The sequence below is a fragment of the Felis catus genome, chromosome B3 (assembly GCF_018350175.1).
Source record: "Felis catus isolate Fca126 chromosome B3, F.catus_Fca126_mat1.0, whole genome shotgun sequence".
Taxonomy (NCBI): Eukaryota; Metazoa; Chordata; class Mammalia; order Carnivora; family Felidae; genus Felis; species Felis catus.
This window is the reverse complement of record NC_058373.1, coordinates 79,002,205-79,014,069: the sequence shown is the minus strand read 5'-3', so window position 1 is coordinate 79,014,069 and position 11,865 is coordinate 79,002,205. Positions and strand designations below refer to the sequence as shown.

General features: G+C 36.0%; 1 long non-coding RNA gene across 1 annotated transcript; it reads right to left on the bottom strand.

The window, feature by feature from the left end:
* Positions 1-1,113: 1,113 nt before the first annotated feature.
* LOC123386032 lies at positions 1,114-7,311 on the bottom strand. Its single transcript, XR_006599474.1, has 3 exons — positions 6,570-7,311; positions 4,016-4,261; positions 1,114-3,307 (listed from the first exon to the last, which is right to left on the bottom strand). It is a non-coding gene; the product is annotated as an uncharacterized LOC123386032 (long non-coding RNA).
* Between the last annotated feature and the right edge of the window lie 4,554 nt (positions 7,312-11,865).

Below are 11,865 nucleotides of genomic sequence, written 5' to 3'. Positions count from 1 at the left end.
ATTTGAATTGAATCTTTAATTCAACATTAAAAAGAGAGAATGTGACTTTCCTACCACATAATAGGACTCACTTCAAAGATTTGGTCTGAAAATTATACATAACATGGATGCAAAATATTAAAAATCCAGTGGGCAAACTATAGACCTTAAAAGCAAATGTGTCTATTGAATTAAATATTCAATAAGAGTAAAGTCACAAATCAACCAGGGAGTATGGATTGTTGAGTACATGGTGTTCAGTGCTTGAAGAAAAACATAACCAGATCCCTTACCAAGATCATACACAAAGGTCAACTTGGTTATATTAAAAACCTATACATGTTACAAAACACTGATAAAAGAAATAAAATATATACATATAAATGGATAGATGTTCCATGTTCATGGATGGAGGATTCAATATTAAAATGCCAATTCTCTCAAACTCAATCTATTCATTCAACACATCTCAATAAAAATGTCTGCAAGCTATTTTATAGATATCGACAAAATTATTCTAAAGTTTGTGTAGAAAGTCAGAAGACTTAGACTATCAAACACAATATAATGAAGAACAAAGTTGGAGACCCCCCTACTTAAGACTTACTATAAATCTACAGTAATGAAGACAGCATGTTATTGGAAATTAGACACATTAATCAATGGATGATAAATAGCCCAGAAATAGACTCACACAAATGTAGCCAACTGACATTTGTCAAAGATTCAAAGGCAATTCAATGGTGAAAGGATAGCCCTTTGAACAAATGGTCCTGGACATTTAGGTGTCCATCTGTGAAAAAAAAAAGACTCTAGATACAGACCTATACCCTTTAGAAACATTAACTCAAAATAGAACCATATGCAAAAGAGAAAAATATAAAACTTTTAGAAGAAAATATAAAAATAAATCTACATGACTTTGTGGTTGGTAATAAACTTTTAGGGAAAACATCAAAAGCATGATCCATGAAAGAAAAAAAATTATAAGTTGCAGTTCAGTAAATTAAAAACTTTGGCTCCTTGTAAAATACTTTTAAGAGAATGAAAAGATGCACCATGAACTGGGAGAAAATATTTGGAAAACACTTATCTGATAGAGGACTTGTATCCAAAGTATATAAAGACCTCTTAAAAGTCAACAATAAAAAAAACAAACAACCCAATTAAAAAAATGAATAAAACATTTGAACAGACACCTCACCAAAAAAGATATACAGATGGAAAATAAGTGTATGAAAATGTTTCCAGCATTATTTGTCATTAGGGAAATGCAAATTAAGGCAACAATGGGATACAACTAAACATGCATTAGAATGGCTAAAATCCAACAAAGACTGACAATATCAATTGCTGGCAAAGATGCTGAGATGGAAACTCATTCATTGCTATGGGGAATGCAAAATAGTACATTCACTTTCGAAGACAATTTGGCAGTGTCTTATAAAGCTAAATATTGTCTTACCATATGATCTAGCAATTTCTGGATTTGATTTGAAACTTATGTCCACACAAAAAATCAGCCCATGAATGTTCACATCAACTTTATGAACAAGTACCAAAAACTGGAAGCAATCAAGTTGTCCTTCAAAAAGGTGAATGGCTAAACCATGGTACATTCAGACAATGGAAAACTATACAGCAAAAAAAAAAAAGGAATAAGCTATCATCATACAAAGACATGAATGAATCTTATGTGCATATTGCCAAGTGAAACAATCCATTTTGAAAAGGTTTTATGCTGCATAATTCTATTAACTTGGCATTCTGGAAAGACAAAAAAAATGGGGCAGAAAAAATCAGTGGTTGTCAAAAGATCAGGAGTAGGGGTAGGGGAGAGGATTGTATAGGGAATTATTTATGGCAGTATAATTGTTTTGTATGGTAATATAGTGGGGGATTCATGGCATTATGCATCTGTTAAAACCAATAGAATGTCACATCCCAAAGAATTAACCTTAATACATGCAAATTTTAAGAAGTTTAAGAGGTCAGGATGAAATGCAAAATATGACAAAATAACATAACTGTATACGAAAGTTTGAAACTATCTCCCTGGAGGTGGGTAAGAAGGTGTTGACCTAAGTAACTTTGGAAATGAATGGAGTATGTAAGACTAAAGAAAAACGTAAGTGTAATTAAGCACTGTAGTCTAGTTGATAAACTTGTTTTCCATGGACCTACAAGCTAACCATTCTGAAGCATAAACATATTTACCAGAATTTAATAGTTAAATGGACAGTGAATGTTAAGTTATTATTGGACTGGGAAGTTATAGATAAGAAAGGAGGCTTGGAATGATGCTTGTGGTATTTGATTGGAGTTGGAGACATCAGTGTGCACTCATGTTCAGCCTAGTATAGGTGCAGATGGTTATATATAGAAATACTCAGAGATTTGCATGTATGTGGAGATTTCCATTATATGTGGAGATTATAATATATATTTATAACATGATTTTATTTCCTTGTTTTGTCAGCTGAGAGGGCCTAAAACCCATAACACACCAGCAGCAATGAGATCTAGTGCTAAGATCTTGATTTCTAATACCATTTTCCTGTAAAAGAAACCAAGACTCTTTGGACAAATGGCTGACTCTGGGACTAGGGCAGAAAATACACAAGATATGCCTGGCACATCTTGCAGTGGCAGAAAATATGGAAGTACTCAAAGAATTCATGATGATTGGAATATGTCCAAGGGGTGTAAAAGCCAACTGAAAGAGTTCCCAAAGACCAAAGCTGGCAGAATTTGAGTATCACAATAAATAAAGTAGTAATGGATTTACCCAATGTGTAAATAAATATCCATGAGTCCATACTACTATACATAAATGATTGAATAAACAAATAATGAGAGGAGTAGACAAATCTCTATAGATGAATTCCAACTAATTTTTGTAGATACTTCACCCTCAATAAGATTGAGTATAATTCTCTACTTCTTAGTGGACTGAGCACAGTGGCCTCCTTTAAAAGGTAGTACAGTATGGATAGGGGGTGGGAAACAGTAAACTATTCAGCGGAGAAACATGATCAACACTGTATCAGCCAAGTGATTAGGTCAATCTCAACATTGATAAATCATGTTGAAACTATATACCCTTGATAGGATATGGTGAAAATGGCACTTTACCTCTGCAATCATCTTCTCCAAAACCCAAAACCCCAGCCTAAGCCTGAGAAAAACATCAGAAAAATCCCAGTAGAGGATCATTTTACAAAATATCTGACCAGCATTCCTCCAAATTGTCAGGGTCATCAAAAACAAGAAATGTCTGAAAAAGTGTCTCAGCCAAAAGAAGCCTAAGGAGAAGTGGGATGGGATCCTGGAAGAGAAAAGGGACACTTGGTAAAAATTAAAGAAATCTGAATCAATCAAGAACTTTACTAATCACATATCAATTTTGTTCATTAATGGCATCACATAACATACTAATATAAACAATAGAAAATACTGAGTGTAGTATATATTGGAACTCTGTGAACTAGTTTCACAATTTTTCTTTAAGTCTAAAATATTTTGAAACCAAAAAAGTTAATTAAAACCACCCATATTTCTAAGGGAAAATTATAAAGTTAATAGAGTAAAATGTGGGCAAATATCTTTGAGAGCCAAGGTCAGCAAATGACTTAAAGAACAAAAAAACAAAACTTAAAGCCAAAACCATGTGGATGAGGAAGAGATGAATTTTATTAAATCATTATTAAGGCTTTCTGTTCAATGATGGTAACTTTAGACAAAGTTAATATACAGAAGACAAAATTGAGAATATATTTTGCAATGTACAACATTTACAAAGGGTTTATTGTAATGTATAAGGAATTCCTACAAATTAACAAGAGACAGAGAGCAACTATTATAGACAAGCAAGCAAAGATCATGACCAGGCAATTTTCATAAAAGGGAACCCCAAAATCTAACACACACATGAAGAAATGTTCAAAGCTATGAATAATCAAATAAACATAATTTTCAATTAAAGTATTATTATTTCATAGCTAAAACACCAACAAAACCAGAAAACTGATGATACCTCTGTTGCTGCTGGTAAACTGGAGTATTCATTGAGTATAGATTGCTGACATAGTTTAGTTAATTATAGAAGATGAATATCCTATAATTCTGAATTTTTGCTCCATGGTATGTATCCCAAAGAAATTGCTGATGTGCCCTACATGCTTAGGCAAATAAGTGTCCATGTTTATTTATGAAGATGTCATAGTAGCATCATTTATGTGGTGAGAGTTGAAGATCACTTGGATGTGCATCACTGGGAGAGCTAGTATCAGGGAATGAACACAGGTAGAATATGTAGATAATGTTTGGTAAATAGAACTACTCAAAAACAGAATGCTTAGTGAAAAATAAAACATAATGAAATTCATAACTCTATACCATTTAAATGAATTTAAAGTCCCTAGGGGAAAAAAAGTACTCATTTAGCATAAACACATGCAAACTAAATAAATCAATAAAAATAAGAGGGCCTGTATGCACCAATGATGATAAGGTACCATTAACTATGAAATTTAATAATTCAAAAAATAATACAATTGAATAATCAACAAGGACAAGTCACTAGGAACCATTACTTTGAATGAGGAAAAATCATGGAGTGCCTGGGTGGCTCAGTCAGTTGAGCATCTGGACTTTGCACTCACAGCAGGAAGCCTTCTTGGGATTCTTTTTCTCTCTCTCCCTCTCTCTCTGCCCCTCCCCTGCTCATCCCCTCTCTTTCTTTCTCCATCTCTCTCTCTCTCTCTCTCTCTCTCTCAAAAATAAATAAATAAACATTTTTAAAAATCAAAGGAGGAGAAATCAGTCTGTGGTAAGTAAGTCAAGCACATACTAAGCGAATATATGGTTAGTATATTTTAGTATTATTTTCATTTGAAGTTTTAATCGTGTTAGTGAAAATGAATACCACCTGGACATTCAAATTATTCTCATCAATTATCCGTATCAATATGACACATGGTAATTAGCTTAATTAGATTAAGAAGATAAAAGAGACCTTCTTTTTATTCCTGACTTTTTAAGTCACATACAGAATCAACAGTCTTAGGGTTATCGGGAGAATGCAGGTTGCAGATAAATTAAAAATATATATATATAAACATAGTCTTAGCCATGAGAGCCAGCAATTGTGCTCCTACTTATTAAAAAGAAAATGTAGGGGCCCCTGGGTGTATCAGTCGGTTCAGCCTCTGACTCCTGATTTTGGCTCAGGTCATGATCTTACGGTTTTGTGGCTTCGAGCCCTGTGTCAGGCTCTGTGCTGATGGTGCAGAGCCTGCTAGGGAGTCTCTCTCTCCCTCTCTCTGCCCCTCCCCCCAACCCCATGCACATGTGCTCTCTTTCTGTCAAAATAAATGAATAAACTTAAAAAAAAAGAAAAGGTAAAAGATTAAGGCAAAAGGATTTAAAGGAAGTAGACGCTCAATAGCCCAATTACACAGTGAACTAAGCAAGCAGAGGATTTTGTATATAAGAAAAATCACTAATGTGATGAGCCATCCTCACAAAGACAAAGACACAGGAAATTAATTATGTGAACACTTTCTTCTGGTGTTTTCTTTAAAATACTTTTTTAGGGACACCAGCGTGGCTCATTCAGTTAAGCATCCGACTCCAGCTCAGGTCATGATCTCATGGTTTGTGAATTCAAACCCCACATCAGGCTCTCTACTGTCAGCACAGAGTCTGCTTAGGATTCTCTGTCCCCTTCTCTCTCTGCTCCCTGCCCACTCATGTTCTCTCTCTCTCTCTCTCTCTCTCTCTCTCTCTCTCAATCTCTCTCTCTCTCTCTTTCTCAAAAGTAAACATTAAAAAATATTTTAAATATTTTTTTTCAAAAGTATCATTAGGCTTCCTGTTTTAAGAATGACTGCACATTATAAGTCATTTTTTGGCAATTATTAATTTTTAAATCACCACTTGCATCATAAAAAATAATTATTTATGTTAGACTAGAAACAAAGAAGTTTGATACGATTTAGTTTATTAGCTACTTTTTCTGTTAATGTTTGGTAAATAGAACTACTTCTAATAGTTAGCTTGGTCCTGCATGTTTTTTTTCAATAAAAGAAGTATAGCATATTTTCCATGTAGCTAGAGGGAGAAAAGAGCACAAAACAAGTTTCCATGGCTGTTCACAGCCTTGGAGATAAAATGCAAATCCTGTTAAGACCTTTGATGATCCAGCCAATACTTGCCTAACTTTCATCTAGAATTTCTCAACCTTCCCCTTGATATTTTTGGCCGCATAATACTTCGCTTTGGGGTGTGCATTATAGAATTTTAGTAGTATCCCCGGCCTTTACCTACTAGATGCCAGTAGCAAACATGTCCCGATCTTCCTCAACCACTCTACCCCTTGTCCCAGTAGTGACAAACAAAAATGTCTCTATTTTTTTGCCAAATGCCGCCCTCCCCCCCAGGAGCAATATTAGGTACAGTTGAGAATCACTGCTTCTACTGTCATTTTTCACAATTACTCCTGTTTTGTTTTCTCTTGCTGCCATAACAAATTACCACAATTTAGAGGTTGAACACCAACCTCTAATAACACCAACTTATTAACTCACAGTTCCGAAGATTAGAAGTCAGACTAGGCTGGTCTCTCTGTTCCTGGTTTCACAAAAATAAAAATAAAGTCTTAGCTAGTTGGGCTTTTATTGGGAGGCTCTAAGAAGAATCGACTTCCAGAATCATTCAAATTGGCTGAATTCGGTTCCTTGCTTTTATAGAACTGAGGTCCTGATTTCCTTGCTGGCCTTAAGCTGACAGTCATTTTCAGCTTCCAGAGGCCATCCACATTCTCTGACTGCTGTCTCTCTTCTTCAGAGCCATCAACAGCAGGTCAACTACTTCTCATGCATCCCGTGTCTTACTTTCCCTTCTTCCTCTTTGCTTGGCTGCATCTCTCTGACTCCGGCTGGAGAAATTGCCTGCTTTGAATGACTCCAGTGATTAGATTTACCCCACCCAATAACCCAAGATAATTTCTCCATTTTCAGTAACTTAATCTTAATTACATCTACAAAGTCTCTTCAGGCAGCCCTTAGATCAGGGCTTGATTTAGTAACTAAGGTAAACAAATCTTGATGGGACACCTTTAGAATACTGCCTTTTACAACCTTCCCCCACCTTAGATACTAAGAACCAACAACTGAATGACTTATGATTCTGTGAACACGTTTTCTCAAGCTTCTAAGTCACCATACCTCCTGACCCCATACCTATTTGCACTTGACTCCTTTCAATGTGGTGCTCAGAAATAGGCTCCAGGGAACCTCTTCTGAACATACCATGAGGGGATGATCATATGTGCATCCAGAGATTCCTGCTCTTATCTGGATCATAGCACTTGACACATGACACTGAACTTATCTACCTAATTAGCACATAGTGAGAAGTTAATAAACTTTTAAAAAGTCAATAAACATGACATGTCTGTCTACATGAGGGCTTGCCAGAAACCAAGAACATTTAAAGGAAGAATTAAAGATAAAAAATTCCCTATGCACTTTGAAGAGTATTTCAAATATTGTCAAATATTTTCAAGTACTGTTTACTTTCATCTAAAACCATTGTTAGGGTATTAAAATCTCTATATATGGGATCTGAAGAAGGTAGAGCTATTTAGAATCTACCTGGACCTCAAGATTTAGGCCATCAGAACTGGACAGTCTCAGTTTTGACCCTTTCTACTGATAGTTTATATCTTGTCTTTATTTTCCTGGGTACCCTCTAATCCTATGTATGATTTAATTGAAACAAGTTTCTTCACTCTATCTGCTTCTCTTTGGTCCAATCCGAGGCTGAAACTAAAGGTAATATTGTTTTGTTAGCATATCCCAACCCTGATAGTTGTTTTGTTGGTATTTAAAACTGTAGTTGTGGAATAGATCTAAACCTACTTTCCTGCAGGAGACTTGTTCTCAAAGGACCAATTTTTAAAAATCCTTCTGAATACTTATAAATGATTTTAATACGTAAAAACAAGTTGGACTTAACAAAAAGCTTTTTCCTGTTTTTCCTTTTCCTTCCCTTTGTAAGAAAATTCAGTCCAAAAGCCATCAGGTAGGTCCAAGGGTAAAGAGTCAAGACAGGGACTGTGGTAGCCCAACATTAAATGTCTAGATCAAGTGTGTTGTGGGAATGACCCCCATAGGGTGAAAACCACGTTGAATTGACAGAGCCCAATCGGTGGGGAAGGTATACACGTGGAAAAGTGTCTGTGCACAAGGCATTGATACCATCTACACTCCTAAAAATACAATCAGGTTAAAAATAACTGTGGTGAAACAAATAAATCACATAAAAGCAACATACCTGAGACAGACAGCAAGACAGTCTTATTTGCTTGATAATTGGGAAAGATGTATAAATGTTTCAAAGCCAGGGGTTCCCCTAGGACAAAATGCCTAAAGAGTTAATTTCCTTACTCTCCCTAGTAGCTACTTGCATGAGAAAACGCAGACCAAGGGTGGGTCTGGAGGAACTACCCCCATTGGCACTACCCTGGAGAGGACTCTGATTCTAGATTTCAGGACTGACATAAAGACATGGTGCCAGCCATACAATCAAAGCATTGGGACTTTCCTCTGCCTCAGTGTTAATGTGCTACCTGATTATTCCAACATGGTATTATGCCATAAAATGAAGGAAAAGGGAAACAGTGTGTCTATCTTAGAAAATTCAACAATACATGATTTATATGTCTTGAGAGGTATCTAACCTCCTATCATTTTCTGACCACACCTCAGAATTTAAATGACTTTTAACGACAGTCTTCTGACAACAGCTAAGTATCACTTTAGGGACCCATCATGCCCTTTCCTTATTTTCACCTAGGAAACAAGAGGATCTCTTCAGTAATCAAACATTTCGATGCACAGGGAATCAGGAAATAAGCAATGGGCACTTGCTGTGGCTGAATTCACGCCACTGCTCTTCTGAAGTTGGCCTAAAATACCAAGCATTGCAATATAATTTTAGTGTTTACCCATATGTTCTTATGCATCTATGCATTCATGTGCTTCCCAGAGTATGTAAACCGTTCTAATGAAGTAGAAGACTCTTAACAAGTGCTTGTTATATTAATTGAAGTGAACTGAACTCAAGGGTTTTTTGTTTGTTTGTTTGTTTTTTAATTTTCTTGTGGAAGCGCTGCTATTTAGCTTGTAAGAGGAAAGAGTAATCTTGTATCTCTCGCTCTGAAATGGACACTAGCATTATTTGCACCTCAAACTTCATCTTGGGAAAACATAGCTAGTACTGAAACATTCCTCTTATGGTATGTTCTATCATATAAGACCAGGTTCCAAAGATTAGGCTTCCTTTATCTTTTGGTATTTTTCTCTTATCTATTATTCAATTAACACTGATATGAATGATACCTTCAGAAATCATACCACACAAACTAGAGCTATTGCCTCATTTGAAAGCCAGATTGGCTTGGTAAATGGCAACATGCATATAAAAATGATTTATGCATCTGAAGAAAATAAAACTTAGATGTTTTAATATCTCAACAGAATTTTAAAATGTGGCAATTTTTACTGTGCATTATCAGTCAATAGGAACAACAGCAGATTCTGGAAGTGAATTCTACAGAGTGGTATGACAATTACTGTTATATATCTCAGCAATCTTCTAATAAATAATATGAGTCTTGTTTGCATTTATCAGAGTGATCCTTAAGCAAATACCCATGTGAGAAAGAAAGCTTGCATATTTATAAGAGTAAATTTACATATAACTACACATAAAATATTCCGTTCCTTTGTAAAATACTTCTTTATAATTTCCATTAAAATCATCATGTAATTATACCAGAGATACAAACCTAACAAAAATTATGCCAAGCATTATTAGAGGGAGTGCTTTTCAATTGCAAGGGCATCTGTTCTGTGAGAATTTTCTGGTTTCAATTTCTGTTACATCAAAAAAATAAAATAAAATAAAAAGGAGAGAGAGAAAATAAGGGCTTTGTCCCTTGCAAAGGACTCCGTTCAAAGGTCACCTATCAAATTTATTTTTAAACAGTGATGAAAGTGATTATAATAAAGTATTAAATTGTATATTTTATAAACAATAAACAGATCTACAGTAAGAGGGAGGTTCTATTACAGCCCAAGTGTATAAAAAGAACTATACCATAAACACATAGCTTTGCTGATGCTTCGGCAAATAGTCTTCCACTCAGCAAGCCTTTGTGCTGAGTAACTCCTATGTTTCAGCACCTGTGGTGGGCACTAGGGCTATGAAGGCAAAGGCCTGAATGCCCTAGACTGCACTCCAAGAAAACTGCACGAATGAGACTTACTTATTACTTACTCACGAATTACTTACTCACGAATGAGACTTACTTACGACTATACTTACTGAAAAGTAAATAAACAATTATTTCATAGCATATGGTTTTTATTTCAAGGACTTAGCCAAGTGAAGACTGAGTCTTAAAGGACTAATTAGAATGGTCAAGAACATGATAGAGGAGACTATTCTAGGCAGAGGGAAAAGTTTATTAGAAAGTGGCTACGTAGAGTAATAGCATGTTACCCGTGAACTACAGATGGTTGGGTGTGTCAGGAGCGTAGGGTCAACATGGAAGAGATGCAAAGATAAAGATGGAGGAATAGACCTAGATGCCATTGCAAGGAGCTTGGCTTTTGCTTTGAAGGATCTAGGTGCAGTACTAACGTAGTTTCAGCAAATGCTTGTCATATTGAAATTTATGTTTTAGAAAAATCATTCTTCTGAGCAATGGTTCTCCAAGTGTGGAGTCCAGATCATCAGCATCAGCATCATCTGGGAACTTGTTAGAAGAGCAATTCTCAGGTGCCACCGCAGACCTACTATGGACCCAATAAACCATGTTTTAGCAAGATCTTCACCTAATTCGGACGTAAATGAAAGTGTAAAGAATGGAATGGTGGGGGCTGTTCCAGTAGTAATAGTTCTCAGCTTCCAGAAATTGAATATCTGAGCAACGGTAGTATAAATAAGAAAGGAGCTTATTTATGTTCAATAATAAGAATCCCCATGAAGAGCAGTCTAGGGACGGCACAGTGGCCACATGATGCTGCCAGGAACCCAGGCTCCTTCTAGCTTTCTAGTTCATCATTCTCAGGATGTGACTTTTGTTCTTAGGGTTATATACTGGCTGTTCCACTTCCAAGCTCCATGCTGCCATCCCCACAGTAAGGAAGCTGGGACAGGGCAATGAAACAAAAACGGAAGCCTCTTCAGGAACCTATGCCCACTTCCTATTGTGAGCACAATATCACATGCCTCTCCTGTTACAAAGTTGCAGGTGTGGTAACCTGGAATGAGTGTCCAGCTAGTAAGCTCTCCTATAAAAAGTTCTCCTTTATTGGGTACATGTTTTTTCCTCAGCTAAGAGCTCGGGGAAGTACAAAAATTTCAAGTTGTCTTTTGTGGTAAAAGACAACCAAAACTTGGATAGTGAAGCCTTAATGTCCTTGCTAAATCCTTAGCAATCCTCAAATATTAACCACTTATTGATGAACAGGATTCTCCTGTCAGATCCCTACGAAGGTATCTTAGCTTCTAAATATGTATATGGCATTTCACTAGAATGTGAATTCATTCTTAGAAACTTGAAATGACAACCTGAAATTACTTTCAGCATTCCAGCAACCATCTGTGGGGTCATTCATGGAGAACCTCTTAAGGGAGAATATCTCCCTTTGTATCACCTTTGGGATTCACTGAAATCCAGCGATTTTCTCTCCATCAAGGCAGGATGTCCCGCTTTTGTCCTGAAGGTTGACAAATATACACAAATACAAACACAGACTTGAATCAATTTTTCTTTACCTGTTTCTCTACAGCCCTTTGCACGACCTTCAG